General features: G+C 45.0%; 1 pseudogene; it reads left to right on the plus strand.

Annotated features, from left to right (window-relative positions):
* Positions 1–2,733: 2,733 nt before the first annotated feature.
* Positions 2,734–26,440, plus strand: LOC148590752 (uncharacterized; annotated as a pseudogene).

Genomic DNA, 26,440 nt, shown 5'->3' on the forward strand with positions numbered 1-26,440 from the left:
GGGGAGGGGTCAGACTCCTCCTCCTCGGGGGGGGGGGGGGGGACTCCGTGGGGGAGCTGACGGCCAAAGGGCATCGGGCCCGAGACTGCCGGAGGTCGCAGGGAAACTCCGGGCGGGGAGGGGCGAGGGGGGGCCGCCCTTCTCCGCGAGTGCGCGCCCCCCCCCAAGGAGGGTGGAAGCAGAGCCCCAGGGCGTATCCGACGGGGCACCCTGGGGAGGGAGGACAAGGACAACAAGAGGAGAACGAAGCCAGGTGGCCCTGGTCCTAGGCTGCCAGCAGAGACCCCGTGTTAAGGTGCACCTTCACGGCCCCCCGCTGGTGACCCCAAGGATATTAGAGCTCACTGTTAATTGATACAGGGGCAGATGTAAGGTGCATACCAGAAAGCAACTGGCCGGCCACCTGGCTGGCATCCCCAGCGGGCTTGCTAGATGGGGTGGGGGGAACAACGGACGCGCGATGCAGTGCTGTGCCTCTGGCGTGTGAATTAGAGGACCCGGGAAGGCCCCCCATGCAAGCGATTGTCCGCCCATTAATCCCTAATCGGGCGTGACGTATTGGCTCAACTCGGCATTCGCCTGACAAATTTAGCGTAGGGGCCACTGCTTACCTGCTGAGCCCTAACAAGGCCATTCCCTTGAAATGGAAAACAGAGGAGCCGGTGTGGGTAGAGCAGTGGCCCTTAACTCAAGAGAAGCTGGTGGCCGCACGGGCCATTATACAACGCGAATTGGATCAAGGACATTTAGAGCCGAGCCTGAGCCCATGGAATACGCCTATCTTTGTCATTCTAAAGAAGGATAAAAGTAAGTTTAGATTGCTACACGACTTAAGAGAGGTAAATAAGAGAATGAGGGACATGGGGGGCTCTTCAGCCGGGGCTTCCACTACCCGCGGCGATCCCTCGAGGATGGCCGGTCGTGGTAATGGACATCAAAGACTGTTTCTTCTCAATCCCACTGGCCTCTCAGGACTGTGAGAAATTTGCCTTTACAGTCCCAGCTGCGAACCTGACAGAGCCAGCGCAGAGATATCAGTGGAAGGTGCTCCCTCAGGGGATGAAAAACTCCCCAACTTGCCAGAGGTTAGTGGCCCAAGCATTGCAACCCATTCGTGACCGCCACCCCGGGGCGGTGATCATCCATTACATGGACGATTTGCTGCTGGCTACAGCCACGCAGCAGGCTACTGACAAACTGGAAAAGGAGGTGGTTGATCATCTACAGCAGGAAGGGCTGTATATTCAGGAGGCAAAGACGCAGAGAGGTAGTTCGGTGTCTTACTTAGGGACACAAATCCTTTCTGAAACCGTCCGTCTACAGCCGATCAAACTTGACCTGGAGGTGAGAACCTTGCATGATGTTCAGAAGTTGGTAGGGGCGATTCAATGGTTGCGCGCCTTGGTTGGCATACCTACCGACCTCATGACACCGTTGTTCGAACTGCTGAAGGGCCAGCACCCATGGGAGAAGCGGGAACTGACGCCCACAGCTATCGAGGCCCTAAAAAAGATCGAAAGCCTAGCCTCTGAAAGCCACCTTTGCAGGTGGGACCCGGCGCGCCCTGTTGAGCTATACCTAAATGTAACAAGAAGGGGAGCCGTGGGGCTGTTAGGACAAGGGAACCCCGAGAGACCACATGCCCTATGGTGGATCTTGTCCAAACAACTGACAACAGCCTACATGTCCTATTTAACGGCGATGGCTAAGCTAATCATTAAAGGCAGGGCCGCATGCATTAGACATTTTGGCGTTGAACCGACTGCGGTGTGGGTGCCAATTAAAAAGGAATTATGGGATGAAGCGATGCAAGAGCAGAGCAGTCTGCTTGTGGCCATAGAAGGGTACCCTGGGGAGGTGAAACACGGCCCCGCCTTGGAACTATATCGGCACCTGCCACTCGTTGCACTACGGTGCACCCCACGAGTGTTGAGCGAGCCGAGGGAGGGCCTTACGGTCTTCACCGATGCCTCCTCCATGACTGACTCAGCTGTTGTAGTATGGCGTGATATTACCTGGGAAAGGGTCAGGATTACCGTACCGGGCAGTACTGTACAATATCTGGAAGCTACCGCGGTTGCTCATGCATTGAGAATCTGGCCGGGACAGCATGTGAACATAGTTACTGACTCAATGTTTGTTTATAAGCTACTGCTTAACATGGCCGCCCCCGGATGGGCAGGAACCCCAATAGCAATCATGCTGGAGGAAGCGTTACAGTATAGAACGGCCATGGCCTCCATTGTGCATGTAAGAAGCCATGACTCCCTAGCGGGATACTACCAAGAAGGCAATCAGAAAGCTGATGAGGCTGCAAAAGGGGTTTGGACTGCTGCACGTGCCCGAGAGGTGCACGAGTACCTACATATAGGAGCCAAAGCGTTAGCAAAGCATTGCGGGATCCCACTAGCGGCGGCTAGAGACGTGGTGGCAGCTTGCCCGTACTGCCAGCGGTCAAGCCTTTGGGGAGCAGGAGTCAACCCACAAGGGCTGCAGGCAAATATGGCAGTCTGACTTTACCCATATAACAGTCAGGGGCAGGCTATTGTTGAGGGAGCGAACCAAACACTCAAAGAGAAGATTAGGGTTCTTGGGGAGGGGGAAGGACATCCCCAAGGAATCCCTGTGGTGAAGCAACCAGAAATTTTAATGCGAGCGTTATACTCGCTAAACCACTTTGTCCGGGGTGACGAGAACAAGACGTCAATAGATAAACATTGGGCGGTCGCGGCTATGGAGGACGGACCTCCAGTTCTGGTCAGATTCCCGGAACGGGGGGTTTGGGAACCCGGCTGGGACCTGGTAACCCAGGGAAGGGGTTATGCAGCTGTGCGACAGCAGGGAATAATTAAATGGGTGCCGGCAAGATGGGTGAGGCCGGACCTTAAGACTAATAGCGGCTGCAAGTCTTCTCTTACAGGACCGAATTGTGGGACGTCCTCGCAACCCGTACGCCCGTCTGGAGGAGACGAGGAAGCTGGAGGAGCGAAACCCTCGTAGACGCGATGAGAAAAGGCCACCGCACTTGTGTGTTATCCTGTTATTGTTCAATTGGGATTGGTTATGGAGGTTTGGATTAATAGCTATAATAGTGTTAGTAGGCATCTTTTGCGGCATGCCCGTTTTGTCGTGCCTAATTCGTTCAAAGTAGTGATGTTTAGGTTAACCTAGGATGTTTGGGTTAACATGGGACGTTTACATTGACATAGGATGTCTAGGGGAGGGGGAGATGTAGGGTACGGCGGTCGGAAGATCTCGTGCTATGCGGAAAGAATAGGGGAGATGGGCACGTGCAGGGGAGATGGGCACGTGCCCGTATAAGGCGATGTTAACGCTATTGGCTACGGAGCGCGCTTCCGCACACAGGTACCCTATAAAAGTTCGGATGTACCTGCAATAAACGCCATTTGCTGCATCCACCATATTGGTGTCTGTGCTCATTTGGCCCGGGTTCCCGGGTGGTGGCGCCCGTGCTCGCTCGAGGTAACGACGAGGCAATTGAAGCCGAAAGGCAGCACATGGTTAAATATTTTTCCATTGAAGAACAATCCCTGTTTGATGCTGGATTGAGTCAAATGATTAGTCGTGGAAGAATAATTATTATTGGGAACCTTATTCTGGAGAATTGCTTCTATTAGTGTTTCTTCCAAAGAGATCCTGTGCGTGCTGTATGAGTCATCCTGATGGAATTTTTCCTAGACGGTCACTAGTTACTCATTTCTTGTGGCCCACATCTGCGGACAGTCATACAGGTCACGTACTATTGCATCAGAACTCAGGGGATTGTGTACACAAAGGGTCATCTAATTTCTTAGCTTTATGGAAAACTCAAGTCATAGATCTCTAAAACTAAGATGGCAAAATTTTGCAATTTTTTTTTTATATCTACCGAATGGTAATAACAATACTTCTTTACAACCGATTGTAATATAGTAAATATTTCTTTTTCCTAATGTGCTTAGATGATATGGTCCTAGAAGGAAAGGTGGTCTAGGAGAGTTGGCTAATATTCAAGCACCACTTTCTCAAAGCTCAGGATCGGTGCATTGCTACAAGAAGTCGAGCAAGAGGGGCAGGAGACCTGTGTGGATGGGCAAAGAGCTCTTGGGAAAACTTAAAGAGAAAAAGAGGGATTTGGGTGTCCTGGTTGACAACAGGTTAACCATGAGTCAGCAATGTGCCCTCATGGCCAAGAAGGCCAATGGGATCCTGGCCTGCATCAGGAGGAGTGTTGCCAGCAGGTCAAGGGAGGGGATCCTGCCCCTCTACTCAGCTCTGGTGAGGCCACGCTTGGAGTATTGGGTGCAGTTCTGGGCTCCCCAGGACAAGAGGGACCTGGAACTTCTAGAGAGGGTCCAGCATAGATCAACAAAGACAATTAAGGGACTGGAGCATCTATCTTATGAGGAAAGACTAAGCGAGCTGGGCCTGTTTAGCCTGGAGAAGAGAAGATTGAGAAGGGATCTGATCCAACATGTTCAAGTACCTGAGGGGTGAATGTAGGGAGGATGGGGCCAGGCTCTTCTCCGTGGTGGCCAGTGACAGGACAAGGGGTAATGGGTGCAAGTTGAAACACAGGAAGTTCTATCTCCATGTGAGGAAGAACTTTTTTTACTGTGAGGTCTTTTACTAAAGACTTTAGCAAAATAAAGGTCAATCCAAAAAAAGGACTACAATGTCACAGCATCTACAAAATCTAAAGTGTTAAAGCTCTTTATGTTAAATCATAGAAATGTAGTTTGGAAAGGTCTATGAGAAGGTCTAGTCCAACCCGTGACCTTCTTTCCTTCTTTCTTTGCAACCTCTGGTATAAGCTTTCTCCCGCCTGTGCTGGAGGTTTAGTTGCTTGGGTAGAAAGGATCAAAGACTCAGCGCTGATACAGCATAACTGCATTATATTGATAGAGACTACTACTACTCTGCAACTCCTCACAGTATCACCAGCACCTACTGTGTCACCAGTATTACTGAATACAAAAACAGCACCCTCAGCAGCTTCTCCTGTGTACTCCTCTGCATAAACCACCACATAGTTGCACTCTGGGAGCAGCACTTATGTAGACCTAGCACCTGCCTGTGTTTGACCCTAGTTTATCAGGAGTCAGCTGGAGATGATTGATCTTATTGATTAGGAATAGCTGGCAGAGCTTGTTAGAAGTTGCTAGAAGGTAAGACCTCCTGTAGCTCTCCTTTCCCAGCAGTAACCACCCTGAAATTCTTTAAAGACTTCCCAGGAGTCTGAATGACTCCAGAAGAAATTCTTAAAAGATCCAGAAGCAGAACATGGAAATGACTGTAAATACTGGTATGGGTAAGTTTCATTAGCTGAAATATTCAGGTGAAGAGTTTTGATCTTGTGTCTTAGGAAGGCAAGTTTTGAAATGATTGCTGTTCAGAAAATCCACAGCATCCTATGACACTCATGTTAAAGAGCCTTAACTGGCTATGCATCAAATCTTTGCATTTTAAACAGTAAGTTTGTAGGATATATAATGTTAGTAAAAACACAGTAGCACTGCTTGAAAGAATAACTGCATCAGGTAAGTGATCTCTCCATAGTTCAGGCTAGTATATTTTTATAAGCAAATGTTCCTGGGGAACATGAAGGGATCTCATGAAGGTTTGTTTTTGCTTTGTGTCTTCCCTCAAAGGGACTGCGGCTATAAGTGTTCATGCTAGGATCATGCAAGTGTTTGTGCTACGATGTTTACCTACACTTTTAGGCAGCATAGGGTTATGTTTACTAAAATCACACTTGGACAGGTTTGTGGGGGGGGGGGGGAAGTCCGGGGAAAGATCTTCCCCCCCCCCCTCCATATTTGCAAATCCTATTCACTGATGTTTAGCTAAAGAGAGAAAATAAGCTGGTTGCAGAAAGGAAAAGAGCTGGGTTAGAGTTCTGATACCAAGTAACAAAATAATTATGTCACATAATTTCCATGACTTAATATTCCTTCATCAATTGGAAGAAATAAACAAAAAACAAACAAAAAAAATTGCCCTTTTTTTTTTTTTTTATCTTGTAAGTTTTCAGACCAAAGGTTGTCTCTAGCTTTTTTTTTTTTTTTTTTTTTTTTTTTTTTTTTTTCCCTCTACTATATAACATAACTAACTGGTCATAAAATCATTATGGTTGGAAAAGACCCTAAAGGTCATTGAGTTCATGAACCCCAGGAGGATATTTCCATCCTAACTTAAAAATGAATACATAAATAGATTCATTAATAAATAATGAATAAATGAATGAGTAAAACAATTACGCTAGCCTGCTGAGAATAGCAGGGCTGCTGATGGTAGTGTTAGGTTTGAATTTCCAATTTTGTTTTGTCATTTTTCATTTCAGAAGTGCTTTGTTTAATTATTATACTTTTGGCATTGTAATACCACCTATATCTATTTCACCATTAATCTGTCAAGTTGTTGTAGCGTCTGGGCATCTAAAACTGATTATTTTCTGTTGAGATCGATGTTCTAAAATATGCTTGTAACATTACACATATCTTCCTTCAACATTTATTAAATCTACCATTGATGTTGGTATCCTTTTATTTATATATATATATATATATAAAGCCAATGGTGACTTATGTCGTGTGCCCCTAAAGAGTAATAAACAGGTAATTTTCTGAATTTGCAGTCTTTCATGAAGAGAGCAAGCCACTGGAACAATGCTATCTACATCAATAGGAGAATTTTAAAAGAAAACCAAAAAAAAAAAAAAAAAAAAAAAGCCTGGAAGTGGAATGTACAAAAGAGAATTCCCTGTGTCAGGCTCTGAATCTAAGACTTGAAAAAAGATAAATGGGGTAGATAAAAGTTTCACAATAACCAGGGAAGTGAAACATGTTGTTTAACATGTTATTTAAAGTAGAAACAGAAATACTTGTCTGACTTCAGGAGCTACTGATTCCACTTGACAATGGACTTGAGATGTTAATGATCACTCCCTAGAACTTCTAGACAGTCTGCTATGGATATTGTATCTCATTTTAAAAGCAAGTAATTTGTAAGAAAAGCATGGAAGTCCTTTCAGTTGTACATTTATATGTACACTAGTGTGGAGAAGCCTAGGAGGACATCTTCAGCCCTAAAGCAGGACCAATCAGGCTTACAACCTGATTCATAGATGTTTGTTCTTAGAAACCACTAGTGCCAGAAACCTTACTGCCTTCTAAGGCAGTCTCTAACTAGCACCTAGCCTATCCTTAGCAGTGGAAAGTTCTCTAATGTGTAAATCAAAAATCTTTACTACATCTTTAACTTCACCACTTTCTACCTACATACCTGCGGAGACCAAATTATTTTCTTCCTCTTTGCAGCAGCCTTTGAAGTACTGAAGACTAACAATTCTTTCACTGCTTTAAAGAATGTTAATTATGGTCATTGAAATCTAATCCCTAAGGTAGAAATGGAGGGTTCAGTGCTCCAATGGGGCCTTATCAGCACCATGTTTACTTAGAAGTGATGTTTCTACACACTTATATATTTGCTCTGTCCTCAGTGAGTGATCTTCTGTAAGCTCCAGATCGTTTTCTGCAGAACTCTTATCTTGCCAATTCTTTTTTTCTTGTTTGCTCAATTGATTATTTCTGCTTAAATTCACAATCTTAAACTTTCTATATTGACACATTGTTACTCTAATTTGTTGAGACATGTTTGAATCTTAATCCTGTTTTGTAATGTGCTTGTGATCCCCTCATATCTTCCTGCTATTTGGAAATCCAGACAGATTTACATTGACAGTTAGCACAGTGAAGATGGATTTTTTTGTTTGTTTGTTTTGTAACTCCATTCTATTCCTCCTTAACCTTGAACCACTGATAACAGCTTTCTGACTGCACAATGACAACTTCCAAAACAAAAATAAAGCAAACCTGTCTTTATAAACAATGCTCATCATGCAAGATTTGATTTCTGATTAGAAAAAGCTTCTATTTAGAGTCAGTAGTGATGGAAGATTCAGTACTGTTTCAGAGCAAAGGACAGTGATGTGTTCTTGAACTGAAGTTAAATAGATTGACTCATTTCAGGTGTGCTCTGTAGTGCAGCCAGAAGGTCAAGAGAGATGATGCAATGCTTGGGGAGTTCCTCTAGGAATGATTTTGGTCATCCCACAGCTGAAGAGAAAAATTACTTAAACTTTATACTCATTAATGTTGGAAAGAGCCAGTATTCTTTGCCTCTCAATAGGGCTTCCTAGCTGGGGTGAAGCTAAGATACCTGATTGCCAATCTGATCTGCCTCATGAAACATGCAACTGCCTGCACTTGTTCTGCAGGTGCACCCTGAGTCTCCTACACAGATACGGTTTGTGCTTTCCATAGATGTTTCCATTGTGTCTGTGGTAGGTAGCTGCAAAGGGCAGAGCCTGAGCTTGTATTGAATTGCCATGTATTGTACACAGACTTGTATGCTTTCAGGAACACTCTCTCCTCCAGGTATATCTCTTTGATCAAGTAGTACTTGTAGCGCACAAGAGGTGCTGCAGCTGTTATGTATGTATAACCTGATGTAATCTCACCTAACAAGTGTAGGTTTGTTCTAAAAAATTAAAAGCATGGTAGCAGAAACAAGAGATTACTGAAGAAAAATGCTCAGTTATATTCCATAAGCTAATAGTCGCATAAAAAAATCCTGTTAAACAAATGTTATTAAGGTGAAAAAGCAGTGAAATATAAGAATTTCCAGCATTAGAACTGATACATAGACTGAAGTCACTTTATTTTGTATATATGTACACGGTTATATAGTGCTTAATGAGTTCAGTTCTATTTTTTCACAAGATGCCTTTCCTCAGTCTGAGGCAAGTGAGGTTGTTATTTGCTGATGTTCCATATTTTGTTTTCTCCCCATTGTCAAGTGGAAAAATAGCAACCTAGTATTCTGCAGTATTTAGATGCAGCTCAGAAACTTTATATTAAAAAAAAAAATCAAGATATTATCTTTGTTTATGGTCCTAATCCCAGGTATAATAGTGTAATCCCAGTTTAGGTGCCTGTATTTAATCACGATTTCCCTTCTTGTTTCCATATAACTTACTTGGAAGCTAAAGATGACAAAGCTATGTATTTCCTAGTAGTATTGCAAATGTAAAGAAGTAGCATTTCCTTTGGTTCAGCTGATCACAGAAATAAATTCTGCTCCAAGTAGTGAGTATTTACACTGTTTTGGTACTTCTTTACCCTTGAGATTGTTTGGGGGTGTAGAGACCACTATCTTCCTAGTACCTTAAAGTCCAGAATAAATAAATTGTGGCCTGTATGTATGAATCTAAACTCCTTCCAACTGAAGAGAGAACTGAATCTTTCCATTTTCAGACTGAGCACCTGGGCCAGTCAGCTGTTACAGAAGGGCTATGTGCCTTCATACTTTAAAGTGTCCTCTGCAGCCTTTTTGTGACAAATACATGCAATATGCAACAGTCATACTCTAAGAACACCAAGGGAAGTGGACTATTAGTCCACTAGTGGCATTAATCCATTAATGGGCATTAGTCCATCTATTTCTGGACCACAGGAGGATTTGGACATACTGAATGTTCCACATACTGAAACAACTCTAGGCATTTGAAGCCCAAGTGCTTGGGGAATTTGAACAGGGAGATGCTCAGTGAATTCAGATTTCTAGAATAAAGGGTAGATGGGATTAGACAGAGGGAATTAATTTCTGCCCGAGAGCCTCTTTAGGTGACTGGATTGTTTACTGGATCTTTCCAAAGAGGTTAAGGTCAAAGACATCCACTCATTTTGGGCCCCAAGCTAGAAATACTTAGCATTACTCTAGTAATATTTGTTTTCAGGTAAGTTTCTCTTAAGAGAAACTCTCTGCTGTCATCTTGCAGTGAACTAAAGGAAGAGACTTATCAGAATAACCATTTTGCTTATAAGAGTCATGAGTCAAAATTCTTTCTGTACTTTACTAGCTCAATGCTCCAAATATCTCAGGTGTAATAGAGCATTCCAGCATAGGACAGTGAACATCACTTAGTGTGCTGGAACTATATTTATTATTATTATTATTATTTCTCCACTGGGAAGTTCACCACGAAGAAAAAATAGGTCCAGAATTACTATGAGTTTGGTCAAAACATTAGTTATAGTGGTAGTAGGGCTGCTTGCTGTCTGTTATAGATGCATTAAACTGTACATAGTTCAGCTGTGCAGCACACACTCATGCCCATATGCAGAAGCCCATTTCGAGTGGCTAAACGGTGGAGTTGAACATATCTGGAAGGAAGAGCAGGAGGTTTTTGTTGCAGTATGGACTTTTCCCTGATGTAAGGACAAGTATGAAATCTGCCCAGTATCTGACAGGAAAGTCATAGGTGTGTCAGTAACAATGAATGAGCTCTAGCTAGTATACTTTTACATCTAAAAATACAGATGAGATCATTGTAAGTGATGGCAATATGGCACTGGAACAAGAGTGCAGTAGGGTGAGGCCCTTTTTGTCCTACAACCACAGAGCAAAAATCAAGTATTTAAGAATGTTGCTTTGGGGGCTGATTGGTGTATAGACAGTAGTGCTTCCAGACACAAAAAGCCAAATTCCAGTTAGAGACAGTAGTTAACGAGAGGTGACGCAAATGTTACTTCCCTGCAGAAGTCCTTCTGGTGGAACTGGACTAACTGAAGACCATTTTTTGTGTTCTGGGACAAAATGAGCCACTGAGAGCACATCTCCGGACTCCTTTTAAATGTCATTCTCGGACACTGATAAATTGGATTGGTTTAGAAGAAGAAACAGCATAGAAAATTCCAGTTTTTTGTTTTTTTTTTTTTTTTTTTTAAAAAAAAAAAAACACTGTAAAAAGGAAGGCCCTGGAAAATGTTAGGTAGTGTTGCTAAACTTCCTTATGTGTCAGTTTGCAATAAGCATAAAATGACCTGGAAATGAGCTTTGTAAGCCTTTTGATGCTGCAAATGAGAGAACTGAAGTTCATTCTGTCACATATCTTGGCTTTGGACAGCTGTATTTAGTCTTGTTCCTAGAAAGTCTTGCTCAGCAAAAGTTCATGGAAGGCAGAATGAAGATCTAGAAGAGGAAGTAAGCCTTCTCAGGTGCTCTATAAGCCAAAATACCTCAGCAGTGATCGGAATCCTCCTTTTATAAGAGGTTAAGAAAGCTGAACAACAAACTTAATGTATTAGCTTCATGGAAAAATGAAGAATGCTGAACTTTATACGGATATACCAGAAGTAGACATCCAATGCCAGCCACTGAGAATTAATGAGCTGGCCCTTTTGTTTTCCACCAAAGTTCAGAGACTAGCTTAGAAGGCATGACACTTTTTTTTTTTTTTTTTTTTTTTTTTATTAATCTATTAGAAATTTATCATAAATGCACATTAGAAGATGATACATTGAATGCATGATATAATGTATAAAGGGTTGTTTATATAATTTAAGAGAGTATTGCAGCTTAGATTCTTTGGCTGGTTAGGCTCAGTGCTTTGATATGCAGGGTGCAGTGCTTGCTACAAGCTATGCTGAATAATGCTCAATAAAAGAATTGCTGTGACAAATCCAGTGTGGCAATGAGCTGTGCCACTAGGCAAGGCTGAGCGAGTCTGGTTTAAGGAAGAGGAAACATTGGAAAGGGAACATGGAGTGCTGAGAGCACCGAGCAAACTGTGGAGTGCCTGGAGTTGGCATCCTTGGGATCAATAGTGCCAATAATGGCCGCTAACTAGGGGACAAGCGGACTTCGGAAGGAACAGCCCTAACATGATATCAGTATAGCTGCTTATGGTCATGCTCACAGGCATCGCCCATGCTTCAGGGGACTGTGGCTGTGTCTACACCAGCTATTCCAGCCCTGGTGTTATTCCAGCAACCCACCACTGTTGGTACAACTTACTCTAGTAAAAAGTTCTGTTGTCTTTGCTGTTCACAGTGATTCCCTGAGAAAATGAGCTGTTCCCAACAAATGGCTTTTCTGCTGTTGGAAGGTGTGTTTACTGTGGAGCATACAGAAGGATGGAATATTTGTATCACTTAGCAATATGATTTTTTTTTCTCTGCTGACACATATAGAGAGGCATGACGATCAAGTCTTGTTCTATGAGAGTAGCTTTTGTGATTTAGCTGTAAAGTTTTCCAAGGCAGGAAATACCAGCCATGAAAATAACACCTTCATACTAGAATAAGTTTCACCCAGGGAAGCATTTCAGTGTGTGCTCAATATTTAAATACACTTCTCAGTTGATATTAGACTATCATCTGTCAACAAATTCTGAGGGAAAATTCCTCCAGCGAGGACTAGGTGGCGCAGTAGGTTAATGCATTGCCATTTTCAGGCATTTTAAGGTCTCCACATTCCTGTAATTTTCCACAGCCTCCGATGTTTATTGCCACATTGATGCATTGATAACATGCATCAATGTCCGGGTCCCCGGCTCGCCCTCAAAGGGGGAATCTTGCACAAGGACCACCCCCCCCCCCCCGGTGCCGCGCGCAGGGTTTATATACCAGCAAGAGGTTGGGCGGTTATACAAAAGCTAGATATTTCTTTTTAAGGTCCGACCGCTCCGGATTCTCTTCGGATTGGTCGTAAGGAGTGTCTCTCCTCGAAATCTTCCCGCGTTGCGGCGGCAGCTCCGCCTCCAGCAGCCACTCGGCCCTGCCCGGCGGCCAATGGCAGCGCCCTGAGCTCGGGGCAAGGTCCAACCCTCGTCTGTTTTTGCAAGACAACCTCTGACAGGGAGGTCAGTGACTTCTCTAAGCATGATATCGATTTTTCAATTTTCCTCATCTACAGCAGCTTGTAATGAGGCCAATTTTTGAGGTTGTAAAGTTAGGGATGCTATTCCTGTTCCAGCCCCCGCTATTCCCAACCCTCCTAAGGTTGCTATGGTAAGCATGGTTATTGGTTCCCTTTTCGTTATTCTTGACTTCCCCTGCTCCCAGTGAATGTACATACTCTCTTCCTGATGATACAATATGCGGGGAACTACTGCAACCTGTATACAATATTCCTTGCTCTCATTGAACACCGTTAAGGCGAGACAGGGTGTTAATTCTGTTTCAGAACATATCCACCATCCTCCTCCTTGAGGTATTGCCCGTTTCTCTCCTCCCGTCCTGTTGATCACTTCCACTTCCACCCTGCAAAGCATCTTTCTATTGTGGGATACCTTTACCTTCCTGTCTTCCCATTTGCATTGAGGAGGACTATCCAGAGTGCTGAGGTTGTAGGTAGCCCTAACCAATTTCCAGAGAGGGTCGTCACCGGTCCCCTCTTTCCCAAACCCAGGGACTTGGGTAGTGTCATCCCTCCGAGGGGAGGATACGTAGCCCTCTGGGCTACGGGTGGTTAACCCCTCCCCTTTCCCTCTGGTTTCGTCTGACCTGACTTCTTAATAAGGATTAAGCCTCCCCTATCTGTCCCTGGTTCCCAATATCTGACCCCCCATGTTTTCCCCAACCTCCACCCTGGATCCTCAGGGCTTGTAGCATTGAGGATTAGATATTTACAATTGCTATAGGGATACTCGATTCTCCTGTGGGGACCGTATCCTTGAGGCTTACAGCCCCTTGGTCCCTTGAGGTTCTTTAGTTTCTTAAGTTCTTGAGAGATCTTTTGGGACTGTCAGAATAGCAACGTGATTTGATGAAAATACCTTTTGTACAAAAATCCTTACAAAATAGCTTTTCTCAGTGACTTTCATAGTGTTCTTATATTTTCACAGTTTGGACTGATTTCAAGGAACTCTCTTGAGGAATAATGTACAAGGTCCCAAGAAAGGTCAAAGAATCAATGAAACTTAGACACACCAGCATAGATCTTAATACCAGCTCTTCTGCTGCTTAAGAGAAGAGTCTCTGGAGAAAGGAAGAGAACAATGAGAAAATGGTTAGAGGAAAAGACAAATCTGAAGGCAGCAGGGAAGGTACCTGTGTCAGAATAGCAAGGATCTGTAAATTACAAGTGTCAATGAATAAATGTTGAAAAAGGAGATTTTAAACAAAATCTTACTTTCCCATTTTTTTAAAAAGTCTCTTGTATTTTCTTCCTCTCTAAGTACATCTCATTTTCCTTGCTTTTTTTTTTTTTTTTTGCTTGCTTTATTTTTTCCGGTACATTTGTTCTTTTGCTGATGAAATGAAGCACAGACACTAGTCTCATTAAGGAGTAAAAATTACCTTACAGTCCTTTTGTGATGCTGACTCTGAATTCAGCAATGTTTATTCCTCAGATCCTTATCTGAGCAGATGTATGTACTTGCCAAGTGTTGCTGTTGTCAACATTTAGAAATAGGGACAATGGCTTTGGTAAAAATCCAGTTGAAAAAAAAAATCCGATAGAAAAATCTTTCTAAAAAGAGCACTGTGGGATTTCATTTTCATTCCATCTGCCCTTCTCCACAATTCTGAACATACCAGTATTTTTTAAAAGCCAAGCTAATTTTTTTTCTAGAGTAGTCATGATCTCCAGGGACAAAAGTCAAAAGGGAAGCCTAGATGACAACGTTATCAATGATAGATGAGGCAGAACAGAATTCACATCGTTCTCTGGAGCTCTGCTAGTTATGCATTGCTGACAAATACTGTTTTCAGCAGCAAAGTAAGCTAACAGAATAGTTATGGGTGATTTATCCCCTGAAAAACGCTTCCCTATTGGTGAATAGTAAACTCCACACCTGCAGCAGATGACCTTGAAAAAAGGATTGGTAAAGAGTTTAATAAAATATACTTGGAGGGCTGCACGTGTAAGCTCAGAGGTACTAGTGTAAAAACCAGTCAAGAGGTATGATGGAGACATATTTTAGACTGATCATAGTGAGAACCAGCATCTAGATACTGAAGAAGGGATAGTAAGTAAGGAGGGAACGTACTTTTAAGTGAGGAGAAATAGCTCACCTACTGTGTAATAGAGTGAAGTGGTAGAAGAAATACACAGGATGGGGTGGGATGGTCAGAATCCTGCTTACATCTAAACAGAGCTAAAATAATTGACCCATTCAGAGGGTCTGGTTGCTCAACAAGTGGTTAGCTGACGTGGGACGTTGAAAACTCCAGGGGATTTTCTAGGAGAAAGGACTGTATGTGGCATGTGTAGGTTTTGCAGGACCTGGGAGCAGTCCCTGTGTGGTGAACAGCTGGGATGGAATTTGCGTTCTCTAAGTTCATGCCTAGATATTAAAAAGGGTTAGTAAAGCAATGTTCCCAGAGTTATGGTCTAGGGATGCATCTGTATGAACAGAGCATGGGTCCTTCCAGCAGGCAGAATGTTTCAAATCAAAGCCATTAATTGTAGCTCACAAAGGGCAAGCAGAGGAAAGCCATGGCCACGGACAGTGTTTCCATGAGCATTCTAGTTCAAAAGCTTATCTGACAGTTTCCATCTCCAGGGTCCCTCCAAGGATCACAAACAATTCTGCTTGAAACCTAGCATCCTCTGTACGAGTCACTAGTCTTACCCTGAGGGTGGTGGGATCCATGATCTGAGTTATTAGCTGATGAATAAATAGAACATAGATCACTTTCATATGGCCTTAGCTGAATCCCAGTAAACAAGCCACACTTCAGCTATTCAGTAGCTCAGTCTGTGTGCATTAAAGCAATGCTATTCAAACTGCCACTCCTCATATTTTTTAAAGAAGTTACATTTTAAATTGAAGAGCATTGAGATAGACATGGTATAAACACAAAGCAGAACAAGAAAAGATGATCTGGACGTTATGATAGCTCAGTTTTGACACCAAAGCTAGGTTACAGGAGACAGCTAAGTGGAGTTTGATCTTGTGCAGACAGGAAGGCAAATACCTCACCATATGATCTTGGCATCCAGAAACAATTTCATGGCCACAGAGATAGGAATTCTCTTTAGCTGTGTTGGGTTTGTTTAGTGCTGAAGAAAAGAATTATTCTCTCCTTGGTCTTTCCTCAGAGGCTGTGGCTGTCCTGTAGTGGAGAGTGTGCTAGTTTCATCATTCCCAAAAATGAGAGCAGATGTGGAACAGTCATTTGGAGCACTGGCAACCAAAGTGTTTCCTGGTTTAGACTGAGACTTCTCAAGGGAGTAATATTTCAATTTGAGCTTTCAATATAAAATTACACTATTGTTCTTTTTCTGGATTAGCTAAGCATTTCAGAAGAGTATTACAAACTGGCCTTCAAAAAAAAAAAATCTGATAAATATGGGGAGCTTAACTAGATTTCCCCCAAAAGGCCTGAGATGGCACAGAAGAGAGAGTTATGCTGTGAGACCTGCTAAATTTCCTCAGCTGCTCTTCTGATAGTCATGACTGGCCTGGAAGAGAATGAATCAGACAGTGTAGTGCACTCTGAGCAGGAATCACATTTATTTCACCATCTGTTTAGAGAAAGTAGAGTTCAGCTATTGCACATGGAATCAAATATTTTCCTGAAGTACTGGGTCTCATCTGGAGCTGTGGGGAGTTCTAAAGATTTTTACACTTCTATTGCCTCCAGCTCACATCCACTGATGCCCATTTGAAAACCTGAAGCCCTACCATATGAGCAGGTGGAATGAATGCCATCAATGAGGATGTTCTGGTACTTTAGAAGTATTTTGTCCAATTGACTTCAGTAGGACATTTCTGGATTGGGCTGCTACTCAAACCAAATATGGGCTCCCTGTGACCTTTCTACACTGTTCAGTGAAGCACACTGAAAAGATATCCACATAAATAACTTCTGGAATCTGCGTTTCTCCGCACAGACCTGCAAAGAGTGCTGTACCACTCTGGGTATATCGGGCCTTATGTTACATAAATAGTCATGTCCTGAGATTTACTAAAGCAAACATTTGGACTGAGCTAAGATTTTCTTTTGGGATGGTGGCTTAGAAATACTTTCTGTCTTCCCCTCTAATCTTACTATGGATAGAGTCCTTACCTGTGACAGTCTGTCAGGAAATAAACCACATGAGTTTAGTATAGGTGTTCAGAGTTGACTGAATGAACACTTACACGCTGTCACTCGGTGGAGGAGATTTTACTTCACTTACCTTCCAAACCTCCTCTGAGCTCAGCTCTTGATTTTTTAGTTTCTGGTCTGAAAATGACTTTTGGGTGTCTGTTTTCCAGGCTTGCTAAGTTATGGTTAACCAGCACAATCTAGGGAAGAAATTGCACAGGATCTTGAGCTGCTAAGAGACTTTTGGGAATGGGATTTGTTTTTCACTGCCAGGTCTGACAGTAATGCTCCTGTCGATATAGTGAAATCATACAGCAGTGTCTTAGTCCCTCTCTAATTGCTTGCTGCTAGAAGGGGGACTTTTAATTTGCAAATGATAGTTTTGTAATGCAAAACATAGAGATAACAACTTCCATCTTTCAAACATTTGAAGTGTAATTAGACAGCTCTTAAGTACTTATGAGCATTCTGTACAAAGATGCCATCCCAGATCCTGTGCTGGAACACAACTGTTGCAAGCCCCTGTGTATCGCCCTATAAAAGTGAAAGAAGTTGGCAGAAACATCAAATAATGATACTTATCTCTTGGAGCACTTTTTGGCCGTAGATAGTCACGTGCTTTCCAAGTATTGTTGCAGCATGTTAAATTACAACTTAATAAGTGCAGGTACCCCCTCCATATGTTCTTTTTACTGTTTTGATGCTGATGTTAAATGACTCACCCCAGGAAATCTGTAACAACCAGGAATTGAAGCTTCTTGCTATTTACCCCTCGGTAAGTGATGACTTTCTTTAAAGGAAGTTTTTGGTTTTGAAAACAGAACAGAGACTATGCTGTATTCTATCACATTCCCACTTTCCATCCCAGCACAGAGTAGGAGGGAAGCCACAGTCAAGCTGATACTAATGATGCTAGCTACCTATAAATTCTGGAAAGACCTATAATCAGGGCCATGTCCTCCCATTACAGCTAGGCACCTGCATGGATCCCATATCCCTACAGGATTCTCTGCATGCTGTAAAACTGTGATGAGCAGTTTACAAAGGGGTTAATTCTCAGACTCAGAAATTCCTTTTATAGAGGCTCTGAGCAGTAGGAGAGTGGGAAGTTGCATGGTAAAACTCCTGAAATGGAGCTTATTGTTTTTCTAGAAGAAATTCAGAACCGTTCACAAAACACTAGGTATTTTCTACTGTACAGAAATCTTACAATATATAGTTAAGTAGGTTTAATATGATGTACCTGTTGCAGTTTGAAAGCCGTGGTGGTGGGAGGGGGAGGGGATATGAAATACTGTGCTAGCTATACGCCCGACTCCGGCAGTATCGGATTCACAGTCTGTGGACCAGCAGTCCGATCGCCTTCCTAGGAGCAAATTGAGTTGCAACTTGTTCAGAACACTAATTCATGCTCCAGTATCAATCAAAAATTCTAGACTAAGTTTTTTTTGACCAACGGGAATTGATATATAGGGTTCTTTGTTTTTGGACCATTGAAAAATATGTATCATGCGGGTTGGGCAGCACAAATCCCAATCTGCATTGTTTAGTTTTTTGATCTCCTAAACTCTTCACTTAGAGGTGCAAAGGGATTGTTTATTCTGTCAGAGGCAGGGGAAGAGGGGGAGTTCTTGTCCTGTCCGCTTGAAGGAGGAGATTCAGTTGCTCTGCATTCCAGGATTTCAACCAATTTTCTGATGCAGCTAGTGGGTTGCCCCTGCAGCATAGTGTGGGGCACTCCTAAAGCTAATGCTTGTCGCCATAAATCATTGCGCAGAGGGCTGTTAATTTGATTTACTGATGCCGGCAGACCCTGGAAGGGTTCCAGTTCATGTTTTGGGTATGGTCGACCCTCCAATTTTCTTGTGTGAAATACCTTCCTACCTCTCCCTCATTGTTCTGATAGAGGCTCAAGGTCTGACCATGCCATCTCTCGTCCATAACTCACCATGTCATGTAACAGCTCCGCCCAAGTAGGGACGTGTGCAGGGGGGGCGTGAAGGTTCTGATCATTATGCTCTCGGGCCCGAATGAGCCTTTTCTTCAAATTTTGCATATATATCTTTGCTGTGTCGGGCAGACCCTTAATAAGGGGCCTCAGATGGACTGGGTCTACCGGAGCCATTAATGGAACATCAAAATGTCCTCAGTCATACATTGCCTGAATACAAGCAGCTTTCTGCATTGCCTCTGATAAGCCAGACAGTCCCCTAACTTTGATTATTAGTGGCTCGCCCCTTTCTCTGGGGTCTATTCCCTCTGCCCAGTAAGCAACTCGAGCAGTAATAGATCGATTATCATCTGGGAACCCCTCATCTAGAAACACTCCTGGTCCCCAGAAGCCTAAAGATTCTTCTCTGTCTAACAATGTTCTGTCACCACCTGAAAGAGAAACTCTCCACAAATATTCGGTTTCCCCAGGCTTTCTTGAAAATTTAGTCTGCAGTTCTCCTAATTGTGAACCTGAATAAGGAGTAGTCTGAACTGTGGTGCGGGGATTCCGACCTCGGGGTCCTTCAGATGTTTCCGTCTTTAGCAGCGGCCGAACAGCTACTAGTTCGGAGGATTCTTCTATCTCTTTATCTGGATCTCCCCATATGTCCCCATCCCAGTCCTCAGGCTGAGTGTCAGTAATTAGCTTTCTGATTTGCCGCATATTAGGGGGTCGGGGTGCCTGCATCAGCATTGTTTCAATTCGCTGCTCCAGTAACTGGGTATGTCTCTTTTTCTTCTCTAATTCATACTGCAAGTGTTGAATTTCTGAATTCTTACTTTGATAATCTAATTTCAATTTCTCACTTATTTTATAGTCCTTCTGCACCCGAATTAAGCAACCGCCCAGAATGGTGCAAATAACACCCTTGCCTTTGCCGTCCTTAAACATAGCATGGCATTCCTCCATTCTTTGCAAAACCTTTTCAGGATCTTCCCCACCTTCTGAGGGGCCATATTTCGGTCTCCGTAGGAATTCCTTTATTGACATCCTGCCGACTACGCCAATTTTGTGAAATGTTGCAGTTTGAAAGCCGTAGTGGTGGGGGGGGGAGGGGAGGGGAGGGGAAGGAGATATCAAATCAGTATCGGATTCACAAACAGTCCGTGGACCGTAGGTCCGATCGCGTTCCTAGGAGTGAATTGAGTTCCCAAATAGTGTGATCAACTATAAGCTTGACTCTGGCAGTATCCAATTCACGAACAGTCTGTGGACTGTAGGTCCGATCGCCTCCCCCCAAACAAGTAGTCGAGTTCACAAACAGCATGATTTATTCAAATGCAACATTCACAAATCAGGTTTCGGATGTCAGTACAGGAAATTCTCTACTACAGCGTGGGGGTTTTAGCTAGCTCTGATGTACAAATGTGCAATCATCACTCACCCCAGAAGGTGGGAGAGGGCTCTCAGTCTCGAATCTCCTCAGGCAGCGTCCCGACCCGAGGGGAGGGAAGGGGGCTCAGCCTGTCGACTGAGCCAGGAGTTACGATGGTTCCTTCCCTCCCCCTCTTCATCCTTAGTTCACCTTTTATACTTTTCTTTACATTCAGGGGGAGCTTGAGTGACTAGAGTCATACTTAATATTGTTATTGATTGGTGAAAAAGTTTCTCTCTTTCATTTAAAGGTGCAGTCAATCGAAAATCTAGAGTGCATGCTCAGTGAGGGGTGGTCGTACCTTGGAGGCGGGTAATTTTTGGGATGGAGGTGTGGTTCTCACATTATAATGAGCAAAGTTCAAGCAAAGTTCATGCGAAAGGAGTGATTTGCCACCTTTGCTGGCTCAGTACCAGACGTTATCGTATATCTCCCATTAGACAGCCACTGTGCGGCTTATCAGCAGCCCAGCACAGGGAGTGCAACAGAGTTTGGCTGCGGTGTCTTCACTCCACTCCATCCTCCGTTACTCCCTTTTGCAGCTGCGAGGAGAGCAGATTGTGTTGCCCAGGGAACCGTGGAGGAGCAGGGTCCTTGTGCAAGATTCCCCCTTTGAGGGTGAGCCGGGGACTCCAGCTAGCTGGTAATAAAGCTGGATCCTGCAATTATGGGCCTCTCTGCTCTTCTCTCACTCGTGGGTTGGGAACCAGACTTAACATTTTGGGGGCTCGTCTGGGATTCCACCCTGCCGGCGGGCAAAGACTAAGAGATGCCCAGGACAGCTTAAGGTAAGCAGGATAAGCGGGCCCGAGGGGAGGCTGGCGAATGCCTAGGTGGACGCACTGCAGGGTGGCCAGCCGGGTAGTGTGGGAGACGTCCCCACTACCCCGTGGTTATTAGGAAAACGGGGGTGAAAGGTAAACCCCGTGGTGGAAGGGAAAACGGGGGTGAAAGGTAAACCCCATGGTGGAAGGTAAAAGAACGCGCGCAAAAGGAAAAGTAACAGAAATTTTGGATGTTGTGCGTGTGGAATTGTTGTCTGTCGCTTTATGTACTGCTGTCGCTTTATGTGCTTTGTGTCTCTGTTTTCCTCAATCGCTTGAAATGGGGCAAAGACAAACTAACCCTCCTTCTTTGTTCAGCATTAATTGATCTTTTAGTAGCTGTTAAAGGTTCTATTCACAACAGAGGAACGGGAGCAGATCCTTTGGGAAGCACGGAAACTTGTTCCGGGGGTGGATGGGAGACCTACCACCCAACAGAACCTGATAGAGGAAGGATTCCCGTTAACGCGACCCCCATGGGATTTCGACCAGGCAGAAAGTAGGGAGCGTCTCCGAGTATATCGCCAGACTCTGATGGCCGGCCTCCGGGCGGCGGCACGCAAACCCACCAACTTGGCTAAAGTTAATGCGGTAAGGCAGGAGCCGACTGAGAGTCCAGCGGCATTCCTGGAGCGAATATTAGAGGCATTTAGACTCCGATGGACCCCTTGGCAGAGGAAAACAAAGCAGCTGTCATACTGGCATTTGTAAATCAGGCAGCCTCCGATATTAGGAGAAAACTGCAAAAGGTAGATCGACTAGGGGAACAGACTATACAGGACCTATTGAAAACAGCAGAAAAGGTTTACAATAATCGAGAGATGCCCGAGGAAAGGCAGGAGAGACTGCGAAAGGAAGATAGGGAATTCCAAGTGAGGGAAAACCAGCGTAACCAGGAAGAGTTAGTGAGAATCTTTTACACCGGCAAAGGGAAAAAGGAGGCAGGGAGAGAAGTGCGGGAAGGTGGGGGAGGAGAGAGAAGGAGGCTGGAAAGAGACCAGTGTGCCGTATGTAAGGGGAGGGGCCACTGGAAGAATGAGTGCCCTGAGAGGAGAAGAGGAGGGGCCGGTGGGAAGTCAGGGCCATCCAACTATAGACCCCAACTGGGGGTATTGCTGGCGGGGGAGGGGGAAAGTGACTGAAGGTGTCAGGACTCGGCCCCCTTCCCTGAGTCTTGGGTAATGTTAGAAGTGGAAGGGAAACCAGTAGGATTTATGGTGGACACGGGGGTGGAACACTCGGTATTGAACGAGGATAGGGGGAAGCTAACAAAGAAAACCAGTTGGGTGCAGGGGGTGAATGGGGTTAAATCTTATCAATGGACCACAAACCGCCGGGTGGATCTAGGTACTAAGCAGGTTACTCACTCTTTCATCTATATACCGGAATGCCCGGCACCCCTGTTGGGAAGGGACCTATTGACCAAGCTACAGGCTAGAATATACTTTAAGGAGGGGGTGAAGGTTAGCGATGGGGAAGGAAACCCACTACATGTACTGACTATGCGATTTGAGGACGAGTACTGGATATATCAGCAAAGGGGGACGGGGGAAATACCGAAAGAAATGGAAAGGTGGGTGCGGGAGATTCCAGAAGCATGGGCAGAAACGGTGGGAGTAGGAGCGGCTAGTCACAGAGCCCTGATAGTTGTGGAACTGAAACCAGGAGCGGAACCGGTCCGAGTCCAGCAATATCCTATGACAAAAGAAATGAGGATGGGTATAACCCCTCATACATTTTCACTTTTGAATGGGAGGACCTGCAGCAAGGGATAGAGGGACAACTCACATGGACTAGGCTACCGCAAGGGTTTAAAAACTCGCCAATTCTATTTAATGAGGCTCTGAGTGAGGATCTGCACCTGTACCGTAGCACCCACCAGGAACTAACGCTGCTGCAGTATGTGGATGACATACTTCTGGCAGGAACAACCAAAGAGGAATGTGCAAGGGGCACTGAAGATTTGGTTAGGGAACTGGCTCAGCTAGGATATAGAGCCAGTGCAAAGCAGAACTCATTGCTCTAACAAGAGCCCTAGAAATAGCAGAAGGGAAAAGATTGACTGTATACACGGACAGTCGCTATGCGTATGGGACTGTGCATATACATGGGGCCATTTACAAGGAAAGGGGATTTGTAACATCATCGGGAAAAGAGATTCGGAACAAGCAAGAGATACTTCACTTATTGGAAGCCATACATAAACCTAGAGCGATAGCTGTGATCCATGTCCCAGGGCATCAAAAAGCGAGGGACCAAATCAGCAGAGGGAATCAAGCGGCAGATGAGGCTGCAAAACTGGCCGCGTGTGAACCCATCGGAAAAGAAGTAACGCGATAGCGCTAAACCTCCCTCCGCCGGGAATGGGCCAGCTACCGTCAACTCCAGTATACTCTGAAGATCTGCAGTGGATAAGGCACAATGGGAATCTAAAGAAAGGAGAAGATGGGTGGTACCGAGGTTTGGATTCCACCTTGTTATTACCACAGACTTTGGGAGAACAATTATTGACTCAGCTGCATAAGTCAACCCATCTGGGAGAAAGAAAAGCAGCTAAACTCTTGGAAACAGCTAAACTTCAGTTCCACAACCAGGGGGCGGTAGGCTGTAGAATAACAGAGGAGTGCATAGCGTGTCAGGTGATGAAACCTGGAAAAAGGGCAGGACAACACCTGGGGGTCAGGGAAAGGGGTTGGAGACCTGGGAGATTGTGGGAGGTAGATTTCACCTAAGTCAAACCAGGAAAATATGGATATAGGTACTTGTTGGTTATGATAGACACCTTTTTGGGTTGGGTAGAAGCTTTTCCCACTAAGTGTCAAACTGCCCAGGTGGTAGCCAAGGTGTTGTTAGAGGAAATAATCCCACGCTATGGGGTCCCGGAGGTTATAGGATCGGACAATGGACCTGCTTTTGTGGCAAGTACCATTCAGAACTTATTTTGGGGACTATGTGGAAATTGCATTGTGAGTACAACCCCCAAAGTTCGGGGCAAGTGGAAAAGATGAACCGAACTTTAAAAGAGACCTTAACAAAGTTGGTAACAGAGACTGGTGGGGACTGGGTGACACTCCTTCCCTTTGCTATTTTCCGGGTACGGAACACGCCCTATGTTCTGAATCTTACCCCCTTCGAAATCATGTATGGGACTCCACCTCCGGTGTACCCACTAAGAGAAGGGGAAAGGAGAATTGAACTGGGACCAAAAGATAATGCTTCAGGCAGTCCAGGCCGTGTATCAAGTATCTATAATCAAGGGAAAGGGCCTATGGAACCCATGCATGATCTTGAACCGGGAGACTGGGTATGGGTAAAAAGGCATCACCGAAAGTCATTAGAAGCCAAGGGGAAAGGACCTTATGTTGTGGTTCTTGTAACCCCCACTGCTCTAAAGGTTGACGGAATTGGCCCGTGGGTACATCACTTGCATGTGCGAAGGGCATCCCCTCCAGAACGAGAGGAAGCTGAGAAGTGGGAAGTTGAGCAGAATCCCGAGAACCCCCTAAAGATCTGCGTCAAACGACAGAGTGCGGCATCTCCTGGTCCTAGTTCTGGTGACGACTCAACTGGTAACAGGGGGAAGCCCTCATCAACCTTATCAATGGACTCTGGCAAGGTGGGAGGATGGGCAGGTGATACAGACAAGAGTAACAGCAGGCTCCCCTAGTTTATCTATGTACTCCAGCTCCTATTAGCCCCTGTCTGAACCAAAAGGCGTATTATTTCTGCCCTAGTTCAAATCCAGGGAAGGGGTATTGTAATAGCCCCAATCAGTCATATTGGGAATGTGTGACCATTTCAGCGTGGGACTACCCTTCACAGATTGATAAATACTTAAGGGTGGAACGGGGAACCAAGGGGCTGTAAGCCTCAAGGATACGGTCCCCACAGGAGAATCGAGTATCCCTATAGCAATTGTAAATATCTAATCCTCAATGCTACAAGCCCTGAGGATCCAGGGTGGAGGTTGGGGAAAACATGGGGGGTCAGATATTGGGAACCAGGGACAGATAGGGGAGGCTTAATCCTTATTAAGAAGTCAGGTCAGACGAAACCAGAGGGAAAGGGGAGGGGTTAACCACCCGTAGCCCAGAGGGCTACGTATCCTCCCCTCGGAGGGATGACACTACCCAAGTCCCTGGGTTTGGGAAAGAGGGGACCGGTGACGACCCTCTCTGGAAATTGGTTAGGGCTACCTACAACCTCAGCACTCTGGATAGTCCTCCTCAGTGCAAATGGGAAGACAGGAAGGTAAAGGTATCCCACAATAGAAAGATGCTTTGCAGGGTGGAAGTGGAAGTGATCAACAGGACGGGAGGAGAGAAACGGGCAATACCTCAAGGAGGAGGATGGTGGATATGTTCTGAAACAGAATTAACACCCTGTCTCGCCTTAACGGTGTTCAATGAGAGCAAGGAATATTGTATACAGGTTGCAGTAGTTCCCCGCATATTGTATCATCAGGAAGAGAGTATGTACATTCACTGGGAGCAGGGGAAGTCAAGAATAACGAAAAGGGAACCAATAACCATGCTTACCATAGCAACCTTAGGAGGGTTGGGAATAGCGGGGGCTGGAACAGGAATAGCATCCCTAACTTTACAACCTCAAAAATTGGCCTCATTACAAGCTGCTGTAGATGAGGAAAATTGAAAAATCGATATCATGCTTAGAGAAGTCACTGACCTCCCTGTCAGAGGTTGTCTTGCAAAACAGACGAGGGTTGGACCTTTTGTTCCTACAGCAAGGAGGGTTATGCGCAGCTTTGGGCGAGGAATGTTGTTTTTATGCAGACCACAGGGGGGTGGTCCGAGATTCACTGACCAAGGTTAGGGAGGGGCTCGAAAAGCGCAAAGAAAGAGCGAGAGCGCCAACAAGGATGGTTCGAAACTTGGTACAATCAATGCCAGTAATAATCCTATTCCTGACCCTGACATTAGGACCTTGTATCCTAAATCGTGTAATAGAATTTGTAAAGGATCGGGTGGGTGCTGTACAATTAATGGTGATGTGACGACAATATTTAGATGTGGACGACCAAGATGAGAAGGAATTCTCAAAAATGAACAAGGAGAAGGGGGGAATGCGAGAACGGAACATAATGTTTCTGCAAAACCCTTACACCCGTGGTGCCCCGGGGTGGACGGCGGCCCGCAGGGCTGGGTTCACGGCGGCCGAGGGTGCCTTGCAGGACTTCACGCAGGATCTGGCGCGAGGCTGCCCCGAGCTCAGGGCGCTGCCATTGGCCGCCGGGCAGGGCCGAGTGGCTGCTGGAGGCGGAGCTGCCGCCGCAACGCGGGAAGATTTCGAGGAGAGACACTCCTTACGACCAATCCGAAGAGAATCCGGAGCGGTCGGACCTTAA

Source organism: Tinamus guttatus, unplaced genomic scaffold (genome assembly GCF_059628265.1).
Source record: "Tinamus guttatus ecotype Peru unplaced genomic scaffold, ASM5962826v1 Tinamus_guttatus_pri_ptg001120l, whole genome shotgun sequence".
Lineage (NCBI taxonomy): Eukaryota > Metazoa > Chordata > Aves > Tinamiformes > Tinamidae > Tinamus > Tinamus guttatus.